Raw genomic sequence first — 17491 nt, 5'->3', positions numbered from 1 at the left:
AACTCTGTAATTATTTACCAAATCACTAGAAGGCTCACCTATACCATGTGCCAGATGTGCTAACTGAGTATGGCTAGAAGGTAGCAGAAAATTCTTTTCTAGCAAACTTCTTGTGTGGAGAATCGTAGGTCAATTTCCACTTTGCATCCTCTCTCCTCATATTAGTCATTGAAAATAATGACATTTTATAAATGCTATTCATACTATTCCAAAAACATGACACAAACGAACATATGTATATTCATTTGTGGTAGACGTGGATAAGATTAAAATGTCTTAGAGCTTATTTTTAAAAATTTCTTTCCTTTAGCCAAAATATCTTAAGTATTTCAAAACAGTAAATAAATAAATATATTTTAGACACTGGATTAAAAATTTATGTATGTAATTTCAATTAGACATATAAAATGAATACATGCATAAATAACTTAATTGAAAATAGTTTTCACTATTTAAATATACAGCAGGTTTTTTTAAATTAAGAATTAAAGGGGCGCCTGGGTGGCTCGGTGGTTTAAAGCCTCTGCCTTCGGCTCAGGTCATGGTCTCAGGGTCCTGGAATTGAGCCCTGCATCGGGCTCTCTGCTCAGCAGGGAGCCTGCTTTCCCCTCTCTCTGCCTGCCTCTCTGCCTACTTGTGCTCTCTGTCTGACAACTAAATAAATATAAGCTTTTAAAAAAAAAAGAAGAAATAAATTAAGAATTAAAAATACAAGTATGCACAGAAGTTCATAAGTTATACAGTTCAGGTCAATTTGGAAGCCATTATAATTTAACTGAAATATATTCCATGTAAGAATGGTGACTTATCATATTTAATTTAAAACTGAAATAAGGAAAATTCTACAGTAGTTTCAACTTAGAACATTTGGATTTGTGATTATTTAGTTATAGTCAAAAAAAAAGAGTGTGCAAGAAATAATTAATCTTTTTTGGGGCAGGATGAATTCTATTAGACATCTGAAAACTATTGTATTTATTAATACGGTATACCTAAACTGGGAATGGAAAAATAAATTTTAGATTTACAAATGATTTTAGTGATTTAAGATAGATATTTATATATCAACAGTAGAATCATTAAGTATGTTCAGGTCTAGTTTTCAAGAAGAGTTAGCTCATGTTACTTGTAACAACACTTTCAGTTTTGAAGTAGTTAGGCAATCTCTCTCCTCATGTAAAATTATCAGAAAATTTCTCCCTGTTTGTTTTTGGTTATGACATTAACTGCATTAAGAACTTTAAATAGTGTGTTACAGTGCTACCTAAATTAAATGTCATTTATAATTTTCTTTTGCCCTTATGTATTATAATTTTACTTATCATGAAGGTTGTATCCACATGTGTCATTTAATGTATTTTATTATGACTCAAATCTGTGAGGTGTAATATCCTTTAAACAACCTTTGAATAGGTACAAATTAAGTAGGTTCTCTCTTATATTAGCTTTTTTCCTTCCTTCCTTCCTTCCTTCCTTCCTTCCTTCCTTCCTTCCTTCCAATTTATTCTTTCTAATATTCTCTCTCCCTTCCATTCCTTTCATTCCCCCTCTTTGTCTCTCTTCCTGGGCTCTTCTCTCTCTTTCCCAACCCCCTCCAGCCTTCCATCCCTTTCTCTCAATTTCTGCCCATGAATAAATAGGGTTTATTTTTTCTCTTTCTTTTTCATTAATCACTGTTAAATCTTAAAGTCTTACAATTTGTGCTATGGATATATGTCCTAAAACCTTCAGAAAGACTAATTCAGGGCGCCTGGGTGGCTCAGTGGGTTAAGCCCCTGCCTTCGGCTCAGGTCATGATCTCAGGGTCCTGGGATCGAGTCCCGCATCGGGCTCTCTGCTCAGCAGAGAGCCTGCTTCTCTCTCTCTCTCTCTGCCTGCCTCTCCATCTACTTGTGATTTCTCTCTGTCAAATAAATAAATAAAATCTTTAAAAAAAAAAAAAAAAAAAAAAAAAAGAAAGACTAATTCATTGAAGGGATAGCTCAAATTTGCATACTTTAAATTATGGGAGCTGCAAATATTCTACAAATTGCCCTTGAAATTATCTCAATATGCATTGAAATTGGTAAAAATTCCATTCCCAGCTGATTATGTCATAAATAATAAAGAGAATTATTTAATCACTGTTAATACTTGATAGTTTATCTTAGAATCCAGAAGGTATTACCACAGTAAATTTTAGGACCTAACTAAAGGAAAAAAATCTTTCTAACCTCTCCTTAACCTGATCTCTTCTGTATTACCATCTAAATGGGTAGAGTTAACATTTAAAGTTACCACTTTTTTTAACTTTTAAATATAAAGCTGTAGTATTATCTCTTTTTAATTTATTGTACTTAAAAACTTGATGAAATACATAAAGGTTATAATAGCATCTTGACAGCTTCTCAATTTTTACCTAAGGCAAACAACTTCAGTAAACTTAAATTTAATTGTTCTGCCATAAAGACAGAGATAAGAGTGTGATATCAATGCTGTGTTTTCCAAATACCTTTGGTTTTATTATCTTCATAATATGAGCCAGATAAAGATTTTCTGATAGTAATCCATTCTTCTTTTATCGCTATTAATTAATTTTAAAGCCTAAATTGAAAGAAAAATCGAAACAGCTAAGGAACACACATATGTTCAAGAGTTCTATTATTATATCTGTGCTGATCTGAACTGCAACTGATGTCCTTATGGCTCTGTTGGTAGACTATTATTTTACCTAATTTTTAAAGAAAGGTTGATTCAAGTAGACTCAAATTTCATTTTAAGTGTGAATTAATTAAATGTATTTTTAGTTATAATGTAAAGTTTCTTAACTTGTATATGTTCAAATTCAATTAACTTATTCTTTATTATTCCATTTTAACTAATGAAAATGCAAAGTAACATATTTATAAGCATTGCATAATATTAAGAGATAGCATCTTTTTCTTAATTATACCATATTTATTTTTACTATATACTTGTACTAAATGGGCACTATGAAATAAATCTCCTAGCTAATCTTTTTTTTAAAGGCAAGCAATTAAAAATTACTGTTTTAAGTAATCTCCATGATTCATGAACTTCTTTAAGAATATTTTATCTCACATCTTTCACTGATTTTATGTATAACACTTGTGTTTTAAAGTGACAATTTCTGATCATTTTAATTGCATTTGCTTTCATCATGGCTTATTTTCTTGAAAAAAATGTATGTTATAAATGTATTGTCTTCAGTATCATCTCTTATTTAAAACCCTCAACATAATATCCAGCACTATGTGTAATCCTATGCATGTGTTTCATAGTAAATTAAATGTCATTTTATTTTCTGTACCTCTGTGTCTCCATTGTTGTAATAAAGAAAACTGAGGAAAAGCTTTGTTATATGTGTTTTCTTTATTACTGGTACAAATCTTTTCTGTCCTTGTTGTGTGTTTTCATTCCTAACTTGATCAAATCCAATATCACAATGTAATAAACATACAATCATTGAGTGACTTCTATTTGGGACAAATAATTAAGATTCATATTGCAAAAATAACTTAGAAACACTACTAAATATTGTTTCTTTCATAGTAAACTAGTTCCAAAGTCTTCTTACAAACTTCAGTGACAAGTAGGAGACCAAAATAGTCAGATTCTATCTCAATAACTAAATAATTTTAATAATGCAAGCTTTGTTAAGTAGTTTCCTTTGCTAGCAAAAGTTTAAAAAGGCAGATGTAAATGCTTAAAGAGATTTTTCAAATCTCTTTGATCAATGTATTACTGTAATTCAGTTTAAGCACCAATGGAATGAAACTGTAGAAAATTCCTAAGTTTTGCTGCTCAACCATGGACAAGGTTTGAAACAAAAATGATAGCTTCAGTTCTGTTTCTTAATGTGTACTATGCCACATCCTGTGTGGAATATTTCCTTCATTCCTCATAAAATCCCTCTGAAGTATCATTTCTCCCATATTTTAGAGGAGAATAGTGAGGCCTAAAGAAATTGAGTAGTTTACACAAAAAGTCATAATTAGCATCCAGGTCCAGGGCTCTTAATAAAACATTTTATTTCTCTCTGGGTTCAAATGATAATTCTTTAATATGGAAATTATTCAATTGGTTTTTATAAAGTAAAAAATTGCTGACTTAGGTATGAATGCAGAAGTCTCTTAAATAATTATATCAAGTGCTGCATTGTCAGATAATGAAATAGTATAGAAATTACAAAGGAGAAAAAGTTCACTTTTAAGATTTTCATTATTTTAAGGCACAATCGTTCTTAATCCAGAACAGCCCACCCTCAAATGTATATCTTAATCTATATATCTCCCATCAAAACATATTTGTATATATTTCAATTAGTTTTTATGAAGTAAAAAATGTCGATGTAATATCTGTATTTTGTTGTAATTTTTAAATTCTTTCAATTGATTCAATAATTACAAAAGTTTTGTACATTGGGAGAGTAAGAAAGTTAAGTTTTCTTTGTTCTTGGTTTTGTTTTTCCTGAAACCCTTTGAAAGTGAGCTAGTATCAAATGGGAAGTATCTAGGAATCCTTGGATATTTGTAGAGTGATGTCATGGTGACTTTATGTTACTCTGTTACCTATATATTACTTCATTGTTTGGGGTCACTGTGAAAAAGCTAAAGAAATTTGAGTAAATGTATTCTAATATCCTAATCAATCCTGTTATCTTATTATGTCAACAAACTGAGGATCAGAGAAGCCCAATGATGACTAGTCATTGACTCAGCATTCCTTCTATCTTGTTTTAACAAATTACACTGAATCGGAGATGGCATAACTCAATCCCTAGTCTACAATTTATATGGTCCTGTGTCTTTGACCTAGTTCCTTTGATTTCTTCTTGATTGCCTCATAAAAAATCAATGTGGCTCAGGAAAGGCCATGTACTAACCAGACAGAGTTCCTTCCAGTAATCATGGTACTTGAAGAAGTCAGCTCTTGTTATAACCTTTCTCACTTTAATTCCTACAGAGCCACTTTCCCATGATCAGTGTAATAAACTTACATTCAGTTTACAGCCCCAAAAGAATATCAAATTAAATGTAATCACTTTATGATTTTTACACATTTTCTGAAAACATCTTATAAAATTACTTTTTTACATTGTTCATAGAAAGATCATTTTCTAATAGTAAGAAGTAATATTTTTACATACTGGCTAATAAAAACATACCTAGGTGGTTTTATATCAGCATCTGTCTCTTTCATTTTAAGAAATCAAAATAAACAGCTTGGAATCAGAATTTGCATCATGGCTATATCCTTTCTTCTCTACTGATTTCTCATTTATTATTACAAAGAGAAATAATTAAAATATTTAAAATTCATATTATAATAAATAGAGAATATTTTTTTCCCGCTTAGATAAGGTTAACAAAAGTAAAAATCAGCTCTTCAAACTAGCATTTCTGTTTGAGAAATGCATGAACAACTTTCAATTTGCTTTTGTTCCTATATAATTTCACAGAGGCTAAACTGGAAGTATATGTTACATAGAGGGTTAAATGCAAAACTCTGATGTTCTTCAAAAATGATAAGAAAAATATTCTCTTTGCAGTGCTTATTGGTGGAAAACAGAAAAAAAATATTGTGGCGTTTTTCTATGCTAGCCAGAGACTTACTGTTCCATCAGGTGGCTCAGACATGAAGGGAAGTTTATTTAAGGGAATAGAAATATTTCTCTACAGCAGAGTGTGGTCTAATTCATTGGTGGGTCCCCTCCTACCAAACCACAAAGCTAAAAATGTTTACAACTTTCCTGTGTGTCAGTCATCACTGAGGATGCCATTTTTTTTTTAAATTATTAGAGGGTGTGAAAGATTGTTTATCGAATTTACAGACATTCCCAGTCGACCCAGACAATGTAACCATTTACTGGAAGATTTTAAAGATACAATTCTGAATTTTTTCTCATTCTTAGATAGACTTTACCTTTTAGAGAAGTTTCAGGTTCACACCAAAATTGAGAGGAATGTCCAGAGTTCCTATATAATGCCTGCCCCAATACATGTATAGCACCCCCCATAATCAACATGGGAAGGGTAAATTTATTACAATCGGTCAATTTAGATTGACACCACTGACATCATTTTTACTCAGAGTCCAAAGTTGGTATTAGGATTTACTCTTGATGTTGTACATTATATGGGTTTTGATGAAGACATAATGAAATCTATCCACCATCATATCATTTTACAAAATAGTTTCATTGCCCTAAAAATCCTCTGTGTTCTGCCTATTCATCCCTCCTTCTCTCCTAACTCCTGGCAACCACTGGTCTTTTTTTACAGTCTCTAAATCTTCTCCTTTTCCATCATGTCTATAGTTGGAATCATATATTACATAGCTTTTTCACATTGGCTTTTTTCACTTAATAATGTGCATTGAAGGTTCTTTCATGTTTTTCATGATGTGATGACTCATTTCTTTTTCACACTGAATAATATTCCATTGTCTGGATGTACCATAGTTTATCCATTTGCCCAGGGAAGGATACCTTAGATGTATTTTTAAAATATATTGAAAATCTGCACTCTTATTTTAGAGTTGAAGTATACAATACAATATACTATTTAGATGCCCTATATAATAATATACATTATAAATGGTCTTATGTGTTTAGATGTTTAATTTTAATAATGTAACTCTTTAAAATCTATAACCCTAATGCAGAAATTGAAGTCTCTAAGACCCGATGCAGTGAATGTCTAAAACTGAAAATTTTTCAAAACCTAATGTCATAAATTCTTTGGAAGATAATACCACCCATATATTCACATTTTTCATCTATTGTCTTACATATTTATAAAATTCAAAGGTTTGTAGACTTAATAATTTCATAATAGATTAAACAGTTTGGAGTTTCAACAATTTAAAAATATAAATTGTAATTTAATCCTATATGGGTATGATTCAATTTTGTAAAACAGTGTTTAAGAAAAAAGGTATTTTGGGGGTTCCTGGGTGGTTTCATCAGGAGAGCATCTAACTCTTGATTTTGTCTCAGGGTCTTGAGGTCAGGCCCCTTGTGGGACTCTGTGCTCAGTAGGGAATGTGCTTGTTTTTCTTTCTCTGTCCCACCCAAGGCACCCACTCTCTCTTTCTCTCAAATTAATAAAATCTTAAAAAAAAAAAAGAACTAGAAAAAAGGTTATTTTCATTTGTGCAAAGAATTCTATTTTCTATTTATAGAATATACCTTTAATATTAACAGAAAAAAAAAGAATTTTGCCAGTTTATGGTTAAACCAAGGGACTAAAGTTAAATTATTCAATTCTTCAACACTAGCTGATGTCTATTTTGGTCATATTCATTCCAGTCTAGGAAGGTTTTTTTCCTATAAGCCAATACAAACCTTCATTATCTTACAAGAAATACCTAAATCACTTTCACCAAAGAAAACTGGACACATATCATAAAATTTAAACTGCATATGGAAAACGTATGGAGTCAGTGAATAAATAAGAATAAATTTCAAAAGTTTGAATAAATATGACATATAAAATATTTTGTATCTCTTTCATTTTTTTGTGAAAGGGTCAGTGGTTTCTACACAGGTACACTTAGCGATTTGAAATGTCAGTGTAGTTAAGGGCATAGGTATTCTGTTGTGCAAGGACTTTAGGTATTTCACAATCTCTCATGGTTTATCATTGTACCAGATTTGTGAAACACTTACAAATATTCATTTCTAAAGTTTTCAGTTATTTGAAACATTTATCAAAAAAGTGCTGTTATCTATTAGTGTTTAGCCAACTTTTTTAAAAAAATTAACACATTTTATTTCATTCTTTTTCTTATGTTAAATATATTATTTTAACTTTTTCTGAGAGTGTAACAGGTTTCCATCAACACTCCCATGGAACAATAATAACTTTATATTTTTGAGTGTTCCTTTTTATAGGGATTTGTTCCCAAAATATAAATACTAAAACCTTAAGGGGGATTTTGTAGAGTAAAAATAAACAAACAAATGGTGTGAAGGTGATTAGCCACTTGCAATGTTATTCCACTTAAAAGTATACAGAATAATTATATGTAATTGTAAATATATATTATGAGAATGATAATATTATTTTATATTATTTTAAAATATATTAATTTTTAAAATATATTAATGGACCCTCATTATCTAATCTTGAGTCAATCGCTAATCACATGTTCTAGGATGAGTCTATTTCCTCACTGCTTCAAACATCAAGCAGGGATGGACAAGCCTGGGTGCATAATGGAAATGGGCATGGAATAGGAAAGAGGGAAGACTGACCAGACATTCTCAGCCATAGCCCAGGCCTCCTCTAGCTCCCTCCCTGCAACAGGGTCTACTTTCCTATGTATCTCTAAGAACTCTCGGCCATCTTTTGGGAAAAGTCATTCTTGTGAGGTTTTGGTGGTGGTGGTGGTGGTTGTCAATTTTGGTTTGGGTGATTTGTTTATCTACTCGGTTGCAGGGTCCATTCTTACTAACTTGATCACTTTTATCACTTAACTCCAACCTGTACCCATCATACTCAATATCTCACCTCTAATATTTGTTTATCTATGCTAATGTCAAAACATGCCACTTATTTTCATACATCTCCATGTTTGTTCACAGCGTGTTCTGACTGAAATAAACTCCTTTCATCACCTGGAAAGTTTCTCATACTTCAATACTTTTCAAACATTGTCTTCTCTATCATGTCTTGCTTGACCACTAACTATTAATTTATATGCTTTTCCCACCTATCTGCTCAGGCCACACTAATTTTTACCACGAGTTAAGCAAACAGTTGCACTGCATTTCAGTTTCTAAGTTACATGTCTTATTCATCTCTCCCAATTCATATGAGTCCCCAGAGTAGAGAATTGTTTGCCTTTTTCATATTTGATCTTCACAACTGTTTGATAAAGATTTTTAATAAAATTGTGCTAGAATAAAAGATGGTCCTGTATTTTTGCCCAATTTAGCCTTGGGCAAAAATATTTCTATGATATCAAAGGACTAGAAAATATTTTGAAAAGACAGTTAATTTATAATTTTGCCTTTGTGAACAAACTTATATAGGAAAAGACATTCTTAGGAAAGTATATAGAGTTTTATAATTATAAATACCATTTATATAATATACATGTTTACAATTTCCTTCCCATTATCAAACCTAATATCATCAATTAGCTAATTATCTTGCCCTAAATCAAATAGTAAACACAAATAAATAAATAAATAGATAGATAGATAAAAGTCTGGTTTATGTGTGCTGCTCTCTTAACTCACTTTCTCCCAAACAATACTTCCTAGTAGGGAGAAGGATTTGAAGGGAAATTTTGGATTATCATTTAGTTAATATATATGTCATATATATATATACATACATAAAAATAGTTATACATGTAAAGAACATTTTAACATGAGAATCAAAATAACTAAAAAAATGGAGACACAGTGCTAAGAAATAGGTAATGTATAATACAACTTCACTCTCCTCCAAAGAAATTTCATAGTAAGCAAGAAACCATCTACATCAATATTGCTTAACGGAGTGTACCTAGAAAAAACATGATCACCTTATTAAAATGTATTGAAAATAGCTTGAGGACTTAAAACAGATGTAACCACAGTATGCTTTGTTAATATACTTGAATAATACTGAAAAATTATTGATGAATTACAATATTTAAAATCTGAAAATTTCAGGGGCACCTGGGTAGCACAGTAGGTTAAATGTCCAACTCTTGGTTTTGGCTCAGGTCATGATCACGGGGCTGTAAGATTGAACTCTGAACTGGGCTCTAAGCTCAGCATGGAATCTGAGTGAGTTTCTCTATCTCCCCCTCTATTCCTCTCCCCTCCCACCACATGCTCTGTCCCTCCTGCTCTCTCTAAAATAAATAAATATATATATTTTTAAATCTGAAAATATCCCTTTTAAATTAATGTGTGGATTCACAAACAGTATTATCAAGGATTATCAAGTATTATTCTCTGACATGAACTTTTATAATTTGTTTTTAAATTATTGAGAGAGCTCCCATAAACTCAATACATGCCCCTTTAATGCACAGCAAATTACTTGTAGGTGATCCTAAAAAATAAAAATATGTCAGACTGGTCACAATACACTTACAAATAGTGTAATTTCATACATTTATATACTTATCTCATAACTATAACTTTTCATTTTTATATATATTTTCCAAGATTTTGAATTTTAAAATCCTAAGATTCATTTCCCAAAATACAATCCTTTCTAAAAAAAAACTCTGCAGTTTTCTTTTCCCTGGTAACAATGCTCTTTCACAGCCATACAAGATATTACTAGTACTGCATACTGTTTTTCTTAACATTGTTCATTGAAAACCGCATGCCTGAGGGACTCCTGGGTGGCTCAGTCATTAAGCACTTGCCTTTGGCTCTGGTCATTATACCAGGGTCCTAGGATTTAGCTCCACATCAGGATCCCTGCTCAGCAGGAAGCCTGCTTCTCTCTCTCCCACATCCTTCTCTTGCTGTCTCTTTCTGTAAAATAAACAGAATCTTAAGAAGGAAGGAAGGAAGGAAAGAAAGAAAAAGAAAGAAAGAACGAAAAGAAAGAAAGAGAAGGAAAGTGCATGCCTGAAAATTCATGCTGTATCCACAGATTTCATTTAGCTAGTTCACTAAGCAGTTAAATATCTGAATAATAAGAACTTGAGTGAACTTAAAAAGTTGCTAATAAGTGCATTTTGTCAGGAGTCTGAATGATGTAAATGATTTCATTATCTCATGAATACTAGACGCTGTCTAAAAGGGAACCAAATATGACAGAGAAAAAGAACACAAAAGAGGTACAGTCTTTATTTTAGGGAGGAGGTTTTGATTCACTTAGAAATAATCTGTTGAAAGTTTCAATCTTATTTTTTATTTCAGTGAAGACAAATGTGTCTAAGATGCACAAAATAACTATAACAACAAAAGAAACAATAACGATCACAGCAACAACAAAAAAATCTGACGATCAGATAAAGAAGGCAAGTGAATTACGGAAGGGAATTTAAAAAAATAAATAAATAAAAATAAAAGAATATATTTTTATCCCAAACCAGGCAAAAGTTAATTTCATCCGTCAGTACAATAAGAGAATTTTTAATAATTCTTTTGCTTTCATTTATTTTAACATTACTCTTACAAAGATCAAGACAGATTTTCATTTGACATACAGTAGTATAGGAATGACGAGAAAGATAACCTGCTACTTGAATAACAATTAAATAGGAATGATATTTAACCATGTTGAGTTCTAGTCACAGTGAAATGCACGTCTAAAACCGGAAGAATGAAAATGATCTAAAACCTTAGGCCTTAATAAAGATAATTTATCAAAAACAATAATAAAAATTCACTTGTAAAATGTAAATATGAATTTACAATTATTTTTATGCATCATTGTTCATAAAGGTTAGCAAAATTGAAATGTTTGTTTCTAAAATCAAGGAACGTTGTGGGTAAAAGTGGAAAAGTTCTATTTTTTTTTAAAAGAAAGTACTATAAACAAAAACAAAAATAAGAAGTTACTAAAACAAAGTGAGCATAAAGTAGTAAGTATAACACATGAAATAATAATGCATTTTTATGGTGCTTTGGAATTCCCAAACTGTTTTCATAATATGATTCTCAAAAAATATTTTAGCTAGGATACATGAGAATTTTACCCACATTTTACCAATAATGTAACAGAATAAAATTGTAATCATGATTTAGTTATAGCTAATGCAGTGAGTGAACCACAAAATATGAACAATACATTGCTTTGCATTGTGTCTATCAAAGTATAAATATGTCATAAAAGTTACCTGTTTATAATTTATATGAAAAACATGTATCTTAAGAGAGTACACTCCATTTTTTTCTAGATGTACGCAATACAGAAGCAATAATAAAAGTACCTTAGAGGGTACAAAGAATATAAAATCCAATTACAGTGGCTCTTGAATTTGCTGCTTGATTTTTAAATTTTTTAAATTAATGGAAAATGGTATTTTTAATCCTCCTTGCTGAGGCAATTTGTAACAATGTCCTCCTTCTTTCTAATTGATACAGTTATTAACCAGACCCTGGAAACCTTAGAAGTCCAAACCTTTATTTCAAACAGGGCAATTAAATATGAATTAAAATGGAACAGATCCATCAACTCAAGAATGAACCCCAGGCACCATAAATGCAGGAGGCCCATGGTCATGACGCAGAGAGAAATGTGGTATTTGGAGAAATGGAAATAGTGTGAGATATTGTGTTCAGACTGAAATATCTGTGGTTTTAACACTTCCCTTTTAACAGCGAATTTTATAATATAAATAAATCAAAACTTACTTTTTAAATTTGTGATTATGTCTACCAAGCTGACCTGAAAGTCATGTTTTTTTTTTTCAAATATACATACATTTTTGGTTTTATTTATTTATTTATTTCTATGTTTTTACTGTGTTATGTTATTCACTATACAGTACATCCTTAGTTTTTGAAGTAGTGTTCCATGATTCATTGTGTATACCACTCAGTGCTCCATGCAATATGTGCCTTCCTTAATACTCTCCACCAGGCTCACACACCCTGCCCCTCGCCCCTCTAAAACCCTCAGTTTGGTTCCCAGATTTCATGGTCTCTCACGGTTCATCTCCCCCTTTCACCTCCCCCCCTTCGTGTTTCCCTTCCTTCTCCTAATGTTTGGAATGATTTTTTTCTAAATGACTAAAATACATAAATATCACATTTACACATGCCTGATTCCCCATTTAGTTTAGATGAAGACTATCAAGTCCAAAGACAAATCTCATATGATTTAGGTTCTGTTTAACAAGTCAGTGTTCCCAGTAGGGATTACAAAGCCTTATCATTGCATAATAAGACATTTCTCTTGAAATTGCAAAACTTACTAAAACTTGTTAAACTTATTACAACCTGTATAACTTAAAAAAAAATTTTTTTTAAATTATTTTGTTGAACCAGTCTAGACCCTTGTCTCATTCCTATACTTTTGCTCTCTCTGCTACACTTTTTTTTTCTTTTTAAGATTTTATTTATTTATTTGACAGACAGAGATCACAAGTAGGCAGAGAGGCAGGCAGAGAGAGAGAGGGAAGCAGGCTCCATGCTAAGCAGAGAGCCCCATGTGGGACTCAATCCCAGGACTCTGGGATCATGACCTGAGCAGAAGGCAGAGGCTTAACCCACTGAGCCGCCCAGGCACCCCTCTGCTACACCTTTTTATTCTTTGTTAATTTGGGGGATCCTAGGAGAAAATCACAAAACATAAATTTAATTTACCAATTTAAGATAATTCCCAAGTCTGTAAGTGACAGGTAATTTTTTGAAAATAGCCCATCTAACAACACAATGACAAACTGTGTAAAATCCTTAAGGATGGTAGGTAGTTTTTAAATTAGAGCAGTATCTTTTTTTTTAAGGATGCATTACCCTAGTGTGTGCCTTCTATAATGCAAGATTAACATTATCCTGGTGAAAGCCCTTACTATTCACTGTATGCCCTTGATAATATAAAAGTCTTACTCTTTTGTTCGTTGGCTGGAATTGTTTGGAAATTAATGAATAAAATTAAATTTTAGGAACTTGCATTTTTTAAGTAAAAAAAGACTTAAAAGAATGTATAAACCTGGGGCGCCTGGGTGGCTCAGTGGGTTAGGCCGCTGCCTTCGGCTCAGGTCATGATCTCAGGGTCCTGGGATCGAGTCCCGCATCGGGCTCTCTGCTCAGCGGGGAGCCTGCTTCCTCCTCTCTCTCTCTGCCTTTCTGCCTACTTGTGATCTCTCTCTGTCAAATGAATAAAATAAAATCTTTAAAAAAAAAAAAAAAAAAAAAAAAAAGAATGTATAAACCTAAAGATTTATGTTAATTTTTATTATTTCGATTTTAGCACATAACAGGAAGCCCATTTAGTTCTACACTAATTAGGCTGGTACTCAATGAAAGTTTGTGAAGCATAAATGGTTTGATAGTCCTTTTTTTTTTTTTTTTAAACTATGCAGCCACAAAGTCTTTAGATAATCCAGATGTCTGATTTTGAAGTACCTGGGTATCATGGCTTAGATGGAACCCAGCTGCAAAAAGCTACTTGCTTCACCTCTTTTCAGATAAGACATATATATGTCAACATATATGTGAATGGATTTACACCCAGATTTTCCATAGATCCAACTGATGTTTGAAAGTGTGTTACTCTGAGCAGGATGAAGAAAGTATGTTTAAGCAGGAGAAAAGTAAACCTACTGTGATTTTGGAGGATATAGTACCTAGAAATGTTATGAGGAACACCAAAAGGTTTTTGAATATCTTCTTGTCTTTATTTTTTATTTATTTATTTTTTTTAAAGATTTTATTTATTTATTTGACTGACAGAGATCACAAGTAGACAGAGACACAGGCAGAGAGAGGAGGAAGCAGGCTCCCCGCTGAGCAGAGAGCCCAATGCGGAACATGATCCCAGGACCCTGGGATCATGACCTGAGCCGAAGGCAGAGGCTTTAACACACTGAGGCACCCAGGCGCCCCTCTTCTTGTCTTTAATACACTGTTTACTTACTGATATTTAGGAATATCTCTTACAGAAATAACTACCACTATTCTGGGAGGAAAAATGAAATCTCCATTTTTAGGACCTATTAGATTAAAAACAAATTTTTTTTCTTCGTGTTTTTATTACTTTTCCAAGTCTGAAAGTCATTATTAATCTACTTGGAGACGATTATATGTACACATTGGAAAAATTAAATAAAATGCTAAACTATTTAAGGAGCCAAAAAACAAGGCTGCTTTTATGAATATAGTATACAGATTTTTGAAAAACTAGTATTATCAAATGTAATAAATTTCATGGAAAATTAATTCAGTGTTTTAGTTGTGAGTTGATTTCTATAGCAGAAACATGAAGACATGCATGTGACAAATTTATAATGAAGTTCTTTTTTCTTATTTTAATGCTTTGATTTTATGTATTTATTTCACTTAGGATATGATTGCTTAAAGGTTGGGGACTTGTATTAGTTCAGCTTGCCAATTTATAAATTTCATGGGATAGAAGGTTAGGTGGGAGGGAAATTATACAAATTCAGTCAGCCTGATTCTCCTATTTGCTTTCAATAATAAAATATATACCAAAAAATAGGTGTTTAAACTTTGTAATTCTTATTTTTTATTAAATTCTAATATAAAATCCCCTTTTTCAAAGAGCAATACAAAATGATCACTAAAAAGAGAGCTAATAGCAAAAATACATAAATAAATGACTTATATTGTTGTACATCATTTAAATAGTTCTTCCTCCTCTATCAGTGTGGGGAAAAAATAGACATTTTCTGTAAAAAAATTATCCATTTTAATTTATTTACTATGTTATTCCTCTCTTGATTATTTGATGATCTACAAAATACATCTAACACAGGTATAAACAATATAAACCTGAAGTCAAATAGTCTTAATTTGTACTGACCTAATTTCAAGGGTTATCCTATGATTTAAGCCACAGTACTCTCTGGACCTCAGTTTTCTTATCTGTAAAGTAGAGCTGATAACATTGTTTTCTTGTGTAAGGGAGTTGTAAAAATTATCATAACATATCATTTATTGTAAAGCATATGTGTAAATACTCTGGAAAGCTAAAAATGAAAAGTTGAACTTAAAATCCTTTAAATGATTGCTATGTTCAGTTTCAATTATTTCAATAATTAAAACTGTAATTAACTTAAAAAGAAAGTATTTTCTGTATGTTACTGAAAAATAAATCATTAGTCCCCCCAAAAAACCTAGTGATATAATTTTACATGTAGTCATGATTTTGTTTGTGAAAAAGCTAAAGACAAGTAAGTTCATTTCCCCATCAGAGTAAATAAGTGTCAGAAAAAATAAAAATAAAATAAAAACATTAGAAAATTTGGCTGTCATAGTTATTATAACCTAACTTCATGAGCTGTTAGAAAATATTATCATTTAAATACATTCTTACACCAATTAAAAAAAACCCATAACTTTCAAAAGAAAATTACAAATCTATTACATAAGCCTATTTACTATACATTCTATCCTCTGCAATGACAAGAACTACTTGATTTCCCATAAAAATACCTTCAAGTTACCTTCAACATTTATAATCATGAGTTAAAAAGATATAATTTTGTTTCACTAGAGAAAAATGTAATAGCTATTTTAGTATCAGTATTCTTTTACCATAAGGTGTTTTACAAATATGTTTCTAAGAGCTTTTCTAAAGATGGAGATGAAACGGATCAATATACCGGTTTAATGCTAAAAGGTCATAAATAAAATATTTATCATTTAAAAGCTAACTAGCTAAGCCTAAGTAAAAATTACTGTATTTCCAAGAGACTAATCAATGGTTAATAAGAGAAAGTGTCCCACATTAGAGTGCTAATGAAAGAAATATGTTTATAGACTAGTTTAACTTTAGATGGTCTTTTTTTTCCACTAAAACCTCATTTCCCTGGAATTTTACACTAGCAAAACAATAGTAGCAGCAATAACAACAACAACAACAACAACAATAATAATACAGCCAATACTTGTTAGATGTTCACTCTGTGCTGGGCAATAAATGCTAAAGGTATTAGGTACATTATTATATTCACAGAAGTCTTTCCAAAAACCCCATAATCTAGTTTGTGATTGTTGTTGTTTCTGTAATTTTCCTCATTTTAATAAAGTGGCATCGCAGTCTTAGAGAAGTTAGCAGCCTCACCCAAGGATATACAGCAATATGTGGTAGACACCAGGTTTAGGGCATTAAAGTAGAAATCCAGTCTCTTCATCCTTAAAAAAAAAAAAGTAAATAAAGGGGTGACTGGGCAGCTCAGGTTTTAATCCCAGGGTCCTGAATTCAAGCCCTGCACTGGGCTATGTTGGGTATGAAGCCTAAGTTGAGAGAGAGAGAGAGAGAGAGAGAGAGAGAGAAAGAAAGAAAGAAAGAAAGAAAAGGAAAGGAGGAAGGAAGGAAGGAAGGAAGAAAATGAAGATCTAATAATGGGCAAGGGAGATCATCATTGATCTGTGGGATTTATTGCCTGGAACCATTCTGTATGTGAGAGAAACCTAAGTGAAGTAGCAGAGAAGTGACTAGTTTAAAGCAGAGGGTTATTCAGTCAATACGTCCAGAGGGTCTAATCCCAATCAGATTTGTAAATTCAACTCTTTTCTGAGCTTTGGTTTTTGAATCATGTGCAATATATAAAAATGAATTCCTGTGGATTTTGAAAAAAAAATTTTAGCTTTGCATGCAATCAAAGAAATTTCATAAGTGAATTGTCCTTATTATATTGTAATGGTACATTCAGGTAAGAATCATTTTTATTTAAAAATGGATAATGGAATAAAATGTATAAAATGATTGTTTTAATTATTAAAAGCCTGGTTTGCTTAACATATTATTTTTATAGCATGAGACACTAGTTTTTTTTTTTCAATCTTACCTATATATATATCTTTGAAAATTGATAAATAACATTTAGACTCTCA

At 31.6% G+C, this 17491-nt stretch overlaps 1 protein-coding gene across 1 annotated transcript in view; it reads left to right on the top strand.

Annotated features, from left to right (window-relative positions):
- NCAM2 (neural cell adhesion molecule 2) overlaps nt 1–17491 on the top strand; it is a 513860-nt gene that overhangs the window by 475537 nt on the left and 20832 nt on the right. The gene's annotated exons all lie outside the window — the stretch shown is intronic.

This window comes from Mustela putorius, unplaced genomic scaffold, assembly GCF_011764305.1.
Source record: "Mustela putorius furo isolate JIRA1106 unplaced genomic scaffold, ASM1176430v1.1 tig00003834_pilon_pilon_pilon, whole genome shotgun sequence".
In the NCBI taxonomy this organism is placed as follows: Eukaryota; Metazoa; Chordata; class Mammalia; order Carnivora; family Mustelidae; genus Mustela; species Mustela putorius.
The sequence above is the reverse complement of the archived record's forward strand: the minus strand, read 5'-3'. Positions and strand labels throughout refer to the sequence as shown.